Below are 9,584 nucleotides of genomic sequence, written 5' to 3' on the forward strand. Positions count from 1 at the left end.
TTTGGCCTTGGAGTACAAAATGAAGCAGGACAAAGGCTAACAGATTTTTGCCAAGAGAATGTGTTGGTCATAGCAAACACCCTCTTCCAACAACACAAGAGATGACTTTACACGTGGACATCACCAGATGGTCAATACTGACATCAGATTGATTATACTCTTTGCAGCCAAAGATGGAGACGCTCTATACAGTCAGCAAAAATAAGACCAGGAGGTGTCTATGGCTCATCATGAACACCTTATTGCAAAATTCAAACTTAAACTGAAGAACATAGGGAAAACCACTAGACCACTCAGGTATGGCCTAATCTTCTATGATTATACAGTGGAAGTAACAAACAGATTGAAGAGATTAGATCTGATAGAGTGCCTGAAGAACTATGGATGCATGTTCGTAACATTGTATAGACGGTAGTGATCAAAAGCACCCCCAAGAAAAAGAAATGCAAAAAGGCAAAATGGTTGTCTGAGGAGGCCTTACAAACAGCTGAGAAAAGAAGAGATGTGAAAGGCAAAGGAGAGAAAGATAGATATACCCATCTGAATGCAGAGATCCAGAGAATAGCAAGGAGAGATAAGAAAGCCTTTTTGAGTGAACAGCACAAAGAAATAGAAGAAAACAATAGAATGAGAAAGACTAGAGATCTCTTCAAGAAAATTAGAGATACCAGGGGAACATTCCATGCAATGATGGGCACAATAAAGGACAGAAACATTATGGACCGAACAGAAACAGAAGATATTAGGAAGAGATGGCAAGAATACACAGAAGAGCAATACAAAAGAGATCTTAATGACCCAGAAACCACAATGGTGCGAATACTCACCTAGAGCCAAACATCTTGGAGCATGAAGCCAAGTGGGCCTTAGAAAGCATCACTACAAACAGAGCTAGTAAAGGTAATGGAATTGCAGCTGAGCTATTGCAAATCCTAAAAGATGATGCTGTGAACGTGCTGCATTCACTATGCCAGTAAATTTGAAAAATTCAGCAATGGCCACAGAACTGAAAAGGTTAGTTTTCATCCCAATCCCAAAGAAGGGCAATGCCAAAGAATGCGCAAACTACCGCACAATTGCACTCATTTCATATGCTAACAAAGTAATGCTCAAAATTCTTCAAGCTAGTCTTCAACAGTAGGTGAACCAAGAACTTCCAGATGTACAAACTGGATTTAGAAAAGGCAGAGGAACCAGAAATTAAATTGCCAACATCTGTTGGATTATAGAAAAAGAAAGAGAATTCCAGAAAAACATCTTCTTTTGCTTCATTGACTATGCTAAAGCCTTTGACTGTGTGGATCACAACAAACTGTGGAAAATTCTTAAACAGATGGTAATGTGAGACCACCTTATCTGTCTCCTGAGAAATCTGTATGCAGATCAATAAGCAACAGTTAGAACCAGACGTGGATCAAAGGACTGGTTCCAAATTGGGAAAGGAGTACATCAAATCTGTATACTGTCACCCTGCTTATTTAACTTATAGGAAGAGTGCATAATGAGAAATGCTGGGCTGGATGAATCACAAGCTGGAATCAAGATTGCCGGGAGAAATATCAATAACCTTAGATACGCAGATGATACCACCTTTATGGCAGAAAGTAAAGAAGAACTAAAGAGCCTCTTGATAAGGGTGAAAGAGGAGAGTGTAAAAGCTGGCTTCAAACTCAATATTGAAAAAACTAAGATCATGGCATCTGGTCCCATCACTTCATGGTAAATAGATGGGGAAATAAATGGAAACAGTGAAAGACTATTTTCTTGGGCTCCAAAATCACTGCAGATCGTGACTGAAGCCATGAAATTAAAAGATGCTTGCTCCTTGAAAGAAAAATTATGACCAACATAGACAGCATGTTAAAAAGTAGAGACATTACTTTGCCAACAAGGTCCATCTAGTCAAAGCTCTGGTTTTTCCAGTAGTCACATATGGATGTGAGAAGTGGACCGTAAACAAGGCTGAGCTCCGAAGAATTGGAGAAGACTCTTCAGAGTCCCTTGGACTGCAAGGAGATCAAACCAGTCGATCATAAAGGACATTTGTCCTGAATATTCATTGGAAGGACTGATGCTGAAGCTCCAATATTTTGGCCATTTAATGAGAAGAGCCAACTCACTGGAAAAGACCCTGGTGCTGGGAAAGATTGAAGGCAGGAGGAGAAGAGGACGACAGAAGATGAAATGGTTGGATGGCATCACCAGCTCAATGGACATGAGTTTGAGCAAGTTCCAGTAGTTTGCGATGGGTGCCCTGGACAGGGAAACCTGGTGTGCTGCAGTCCATAGGGTCGCAAAGAGCCAGATATAACTGAGTGACTGAACTGACTGAACTTGCTATTTACCAAGGACTTTTAAAGTAAATTCAATTTATTTATTTCTTTTTGGCTGTGCTGTGTTTTTGTTGCTTCTTGGGCTTTTCTCTAGTTGCTAAAGCAGGGGTTACTCTTCAGCTGCAGTGTATGGGTTTCTCATTAAAGTGGCTTCTCTTGTTGCTGAGCACGGGGGCACCCAGTTCAGTTCAGTCACTCAGTCATGTCGATTCTTTGCGACCCCATGCACGCCAGACTTCCCTGTCCAGGGCACCCAGGTTTCAGTAGTTGTGATTCACAGGCTTCAGAACACAGGCTCAGCAGTTGTAGTACACAGGCTGAGCTGCTCAGGGACATGTGGGATCTTCCTAGAGCAGGGATGGAACCTGCATCTCCTGCATTAGTAGGCAGATTCTTTACCACTGAGCCACCAGGGAAACCCTGCCAGGTACTTCTTAAAACCCTAGACTTCTTCATAATGAAGGTCAAACCATTTAGCCTAGCACACCTTTGTGGTCTTGTTCCCAGTTTCTTCTCTGACCTTCTTCATGGGTGAACTCAAATCTTTGCTAAAATGTTATGTTATTTTATACCTCTTCTTGTTGTTCTTCCTTGGCCTTATTCAACTCTTATACTTGCTCCTAACTTCCCCTCCCACAGAGAAGCCTTCCTTGCCCTTGACTGAACAGCCTGGCTGAGCCCTCACACCCCCTGTCCCATATAAAGCACCCCATATCCAACATTTATCGTATGCTTTGTTGTTGCTGTTCTTTGTTTTTCCTCCTCACCAGGCTCAATGCCTGGCACAGAGTAGAAGCTCAACAAATAGCAGCTGATTGAATGAATCAGAATTGGCTGAGAGCAGATTTAAGAAGATTTTGAGCACCAGAATCACCTGGGTCACTTAATAAAACTATGAATGCCTGAGCCCTACCCTTGGAAATTCTGACTCAGTAGATCTAGTGTGGGGGCTGAGAGTCCACACTTTGCAAAATCTCATATGTAATTCTAATGTACAGTCTGGTTAAGATCAACTGTTCTAAACCTTTGCTCTTCAAAGTGCAGCCAGTGGACTGGAATCACGTGAGAGCTAGTTAAAAGTGGAGACTCTCAGGCTCCATCCCAGAACTATAGAACACAGAATTTGCATTTTAACAAGATCCTCAGGTGATTTGTAGGTACATTAGCATTTGGGAAACAGTGGTCTCTTCCACTGGACCAGTTCCACCTGCATCATAGAAAGATATATTTGTCAGTGACATTCATCACTTTGTAATTTTCAAAGCTCATTTCAAATAGTGAAAGGAAAAGCAACCAAAAATTGTTGACTGCCATCCTCTGCTGTGTGCTGTACCAATGTTATGTCATTTAACCCTCACAACAATCCTTTGAAACAGGCATGGGTCACGATACCCAGAACTCTAAGAGTTAAACCTATGAAATCTATCCAGGATAGGTTCTCAAATCAGATAAATGTAAAGACACCCTACCAAGTGTGACTAAAGTCACATGATTAACATGTACCTTCCTGAAGGGTCACCATGAACATGTTAGTCGCTCAGTCATGTCCAACTCTTTGCAACCCCATGGACTGTAGCCCACCAGGCTCCCCTGTCCCTGGGATTCTCCAGGCAAGAACACTGGAGTGGGTTGCCATTCCTTTCTCCAGGGGATCTTCCTCACCCAGGGATTGAACCCAGGTCTCCTGCATTGCAGGCAGATTCTTTACCATCTATACTGCTGTTCATATTCTTTGGGTCAGAGAATCCAAAGTTCTTTGGGTCAATTTCAGAGTGCCATTTAAATCGATCTTTCACCATATTTTTGCCAGAGAGAATGCAACCAAGGCGCCTCTATGATGCTCCTAATATTAGATTATCAGAATTTCCACCTGCTTCACATGGCTTCTTTAATTAGCAGAACGTGACAGGAGAAGGCGGCCTGAACCATGATATATAGGTCACCCACATTGTATTTTAGAGGCCACCTGATAATTTGAAATGGTGTGATGCGAGATGCTAATAAAGCTTGACTTTATGTGTACAATTTTAAAATAAGGCAACTCTCCTGGATTAAAAACTGTTAATCAGGACCCAAAGCTTCAAGGCTAGCTACGCAAATCTGTTGTAAACTATGTTTACGTTCCTGCCACACGGTGGCGCCACCTTAGCCGATAAACAGAAATCCTTAACAGGGTCGATCGATGTTGTCTGAAGGAGACGTACTCTAGAATGTCTTCTAATAACTGTGGTGGTTTTTATTTCGTTTTTGTGTTCTAAAATCCCTTTAAATATCTTATAATAATGTTATCCAAACATTCCATAACCAGTGGTGCTGCTGAAAATTCTGAAAAACGTGGCCAGAGATCAGTTGCAATGGAAAGAAGGTTAGAGGTGATTAAAAAAAAAAAAAAAAAACAGAAAAAACCTGCTATTCAAGTCGCAGAGAGCACACCATAAAATATTGGCAGTGATACTGAGAATACAGAAAGCAAAAGTATGCTACAGGGACTGTAGATTGATGCTTTCCTGGAATGGATTTCCTTAAAAATTATTCCTAAGGGAAAAGGAGCCTGAATAATGGGCACTTGGATTCCTGCCCTGGGTGGAAAGGATTTGTTTATCTCATGTTCTCAGCCATATGCTGGGAGATCCGAAATGACCAGACTCTGGATTAGCTGTTGTTTTGTTAAGCAGTTAGGGCATGGACTATGGAGTTCCAATCCTGCTCCCAAAAGTGTGATCCTAGGCAAGCCATAAGTCTGCATCTTATCACCTCATCTGTAAAATGGGCACATGACTGCCCAGCTCATGGGGCTATTGTGAGAGCTAAATGGTGACAATCTAGCTGGGGCTTCTCACAGTGTTTGGGGGCAGAGAAAGTGCTCATTAAATGTTGGCCATCCTGCTTCTCCTCAGCGTCCCCTTATCCCTGCTTAGGGTTCTGCCAAATTCCCAGGAGATGGAGAGTTCTCACCCCCGAGAGAATTCTTTCCCCTTCATCTCTCTTTATATCTGACATGTAACTGACCATGCATGTCCTGGAAAATCAGTATATTATTCCGTTCTTTGCCAGTCTCATTTTGAAATCCATGGGAAAACTTTTGAATTTTTCTGAAATTGTAGGAAAGGCTATCATAACCCTGTGAATCAAGACTGGCAAAGTGTTGGCAGAGTCTTCAGGGACCGGTCCCTCCCGTTTGCTACATCTACCCCTCCTTCTCTGGGCTTCTCTGACCACCTCCTCACTTTCCTGGTGCCTTCACATGGACCTGCTGTCTGAAACACAGCACCCCATGAGCCAGCCCAGAGTTCTCCCCATCCCCTGCATCAAACCTCAGAGATCTGGGCCCCATCAGAAACTTTCTTACTCCTCCTCCTCTGGAGGACCTGTTTCATGTGAGGGAAATAGGATATTTTAGGGATGAGTAAAAGGGTAATAGAGGCTAAGAGGGGATTATAGGGACCCTTCTCCCCCTCCTTGAAGTAGTATTTATGTGGGAAGACTTGAGGGCAAACTTTGAGGTCTGGGAGTAGAGATTGCTCTGGACTGGGAACCTCTAACCTGAGGTCCCTCAGACAACTGGACAAGTCCAGAATAGGAAGAGTGGGAGAGTGATGCCTGAGAGTTTCAGCTCTGTCTCCTGAAAGGTTTTAGCTACCAAACTGCACTTTAAAAACCATCTATTGGGCTTCCCTGGTGGCCCAGTGGTTAAGAATCGGCCTTGCAATGTAGGGGACAATGGTTCAATCCCTGGCCCGGGAAGATTCTACATGCATCAGGGCAACTAAGCTGGTGTACCACGACTACTGAGCCCGCACACGCTAGAACTCATGTTCTGCAACAACAGAAGCCACCAGAGTGAGAAGCCCACGCACCACAACCAGAGATTAGACCCCACAGCAATAAAGATGGCCTGTGTGCGGGCTTGGTAATGCTCTGGAAAGGGCCCTGGAGACCTGAAGAGATGCCCTGAACTCCGTCACTAATTTGCTGTGTGACCTTGAGCTAATCGCTCCTTTCAACCTCATTTTAGAAAGTGAGGGGCTCTGACAGCATGGTCTCTGTGATCCTGATGAGGGTTGCCTCCTCCTGATCCTATCACGTCCCCTCTGCTGTCTCAAGCCCCCGAGAGACACACAGTTGTTTCTTCTGTAGCTCCTTGTACCACGTCCAGCATAAAGTACATACTTGGTATATTATAAGTGAGAGACAAAAAGCTGATGGAGCATCTACATGTACCAAGCACTGTGCCAGGGATGCTAGTGAACATTATGTATAATTCTGACAACACCTTGAGGGAGGGATTTTTAAAATTTTAATGCAAGAAATCAAGTTGATCACACCTTTTGGTTCTGGTGGGTGCCTCCTCAGTTGTGTCTGACTCTTTGCAACCCCGTGGACTATAGCCTGCCTGCCAGGCTCCTCTGTCCATGGAATTTTCCAGACAAGAATACTGGAATGGGTTGACATTTCCTCCTCCACCGTATGGCCCGTTATTGTCATTGGTCTCTGCAATGTTATTTTCTGGTTTTATTTTCCCCCCTCATCACTAATCTCCATTCATAGGCATCCATTCTAGTGCATTTGATACAGATCTATAAATAGGCATGTATCCTTGTAAAATATATTGTTTTATGTTTGCTTCTGTCTTGCCTGGAAAACCCCATGGATGGAGAAGCCTGGTGGTCTACAGTCCATGGAGTCGCAAAGAGTCAGACTGAGTGACTTCTCTTTCACTTTTCACTTTCTGTCTTTTTTATTCATGTCTGTGATGTATTGTGATACATGTTCTGCACCTTAGGTCTTTACCCAACTCTGTTTTGAAGGATCATTCCTGTTACTATATGTGTGTCTAGTCGGTTGCTTACGTCTACTCTCAGAAATCCTGTAGCCACACCCACCACAGTTTACTTATTCTTTTCTCTGGTGGTGAAAACCTTCACTCCCTTTGCCATGACAGAGGGGTGGGGCGAGACTCCCCTCCAACATGTCTCCTTATTTATACACCTATAAGAGAACTTCTCTGAGCTATTTCCAAGAGCAGGATTGCTGGGTCACAGGGCACATGCAAAGCAGAAATTTTAGCACCAATTTTAGAGCTGAGAAAACAACACTTAGCTCACACAAAGAGAAACTGGGGATCTAGGATTCATTTCCAGGATTTCTGCCTCCAGATCCTGGGCTAGTTCCAAGGGGCCTTTATGAATAACCACATCTGGTCCAATCAACTCAGCAAGTAGTTTCCCTATTGTGTGGCTGTCAATGGTGAACTCAGATAAACTGACTGGGTTGTCTAGACATCTTGGCATTTGCTATTAAGAGTGTACTCCATGCTGGGTACATTGCCCTGAGACTGTGGCTTGAGAAACTCTCGCTTCTTTGTGTTCCTAATAATCTCTTGCATGTTACAGCAACAAGCAGTTAAAAGCATGTCCCATGTGTATTGTCTTACTTCTCATAACGACCCTGTGAGGGAGGAACAATCATCATTTCCATTTTACAGCGAAGGAAACTGAGATTCGGTGTCATTTCTCTGTAAAGTGACAGAGCTGAGAAGCAGACCCAGGCCTTGGAGCCCAAGTCTGGTGTAATTTCCACCACGTCAGAGCTGATAGCCTAGGAAAGCCAACCTGCCCCACACAGTCAGGCATTTGGATGAGAACACAAAAGCTCAGAACTTTGTAAATCCTGTCTGCAATTGTTTGGCCTTCAGCAGAGCCAGCTGCAGCAAGGAGAGATCCCTGCTGGCACACAGAAGGGAGAGGGATGTGGCACCAGGGAGAGCATTCTGCATGGCCATTACGGAGCTATGTGTTCCACGCTGTGCCCGCTGGTGGCAGCAAGGCGCTGTGCCCTGTACCAATAAGGGAACCATCTGGCTTTGCTCTCTGACTCTCTCCTCAGACAGTGGAGAATCGTCACTGATGTTCACAGAATCTCTCTGCTTTTGAAGATTTCCATGACAAATACCTTGAGTTTATTTTATTCTATCCCAGTGAGCTTGCAAAGCTGTGTAACTTTTTAGAATGTCATTCCATTTGACATTGAGTAATTACTCTTTGACAGGAAGGGTGCTCAGCCCTGGGGTTTTATTTATTTATTTTTAAATCTTTAAAAATCTTTTTGACTGCATCCTGAGGCATGTGAGATCTTAGTTCCACCACCAGGAATTGAACCCACATCTCTAGCACTAGAGGTGCTGGGACACCTACCTCTTTGTGTGTGATCAGAAGCAGCAATCAGCCATCAGAGTGCAGCCCACTGGTACTTGAAGGACCTCTCTGTCTCCAGTAAGCTGATCCAGGAACCCACGCATAGCTGTCTACCAGGAGCCTGGGATGGAGGATGGACAGTTGCTACTGTGCGAAGAGCTCACATTGACCCAAATTAACTGCCATTTACCATCCAAGGCTTCGTCTGGAAGTTGCAAGCCTGGAACAGACTTCAGAGCACCAGAATAGGTACATCAGATGGATTCTGCCAGAACAATTGTTGTCTAGGCTGGAAGATAGATTACTGGTGTTTTTTACTGTGCCCTGTCCCCAGAACCCCCTCTTGTGTTTAGTCTTAAGAGCATTGCTTGGTACAGTAGATGGACTGAGAGGAAAGAACACTCAGGCAGTGGGAACAGAGTGTGTAGGACAGACAAGAAAGGCTGTGGGCATGCTGGGGAGGTGACAGGAATTTCAGTATGAGTGAGGTAAGGGAAGGAGGAAGAAAGGAAGGAAAAGTAAAGAGAGACGGGGACAAGGAGAACAGCCTTTGGCCTTTGCAGTAAATACATTCTCATGGCACAGTTCTTGCTGATGTGCAAACTCAAACTTTTATTGGAGCATAGAATATGCTATGACCAACCAAAGGCTTTGCCCTTGAAATGTTGAGTAAACTTTACTTGTTCAACTTATCTAAACACAGCTATAAAAAGAGCTAAACAGAGCTTGAAAAGGATGTTCTGAATTCTAAAAAGCACGGGGCAGGGCAGAGTCAGAAGAACCTCCTGCCGCTTTCAGGGAAATTGTCTTCTCCTGGCTTTGGAACTGATGACTGCCACCTTGCATAGTTAACAGAAGTGAAAGATCCTGTGGTCCTCGTGTCTCATGGGTGCAGCAGCCTCTCGAGAACCTCTTCTGAGGCTTTTTCCTGCAGGCCTGCTGTCTTGCTCATCTCTGCTGCCTCCAGGCTCTCTCCCCAGTAACCACCCCACAGCCTGCTTATCCACAGTCTAAACAACCAAGAACATCAAGGAACTCTATGTTGTTGACGGTATGA

Source organism: Bos indicus x Bos taurus, chromosome 3, assembly GCF_003369695.1.
Source record: "Bos indicus x Bos taurus breed Angus x Brahman F1 hybrid chromosome 3, Bos_hybrid_MaternalHap_v2.0, whole genome shotgun sequence".
NCBI classification, from domain to species: Eukaryota; Metazoa; Chordata; class Mammalia; order Artiodactyla; family Bovidae; genus Bos; species Bos indicus x Bos taurus.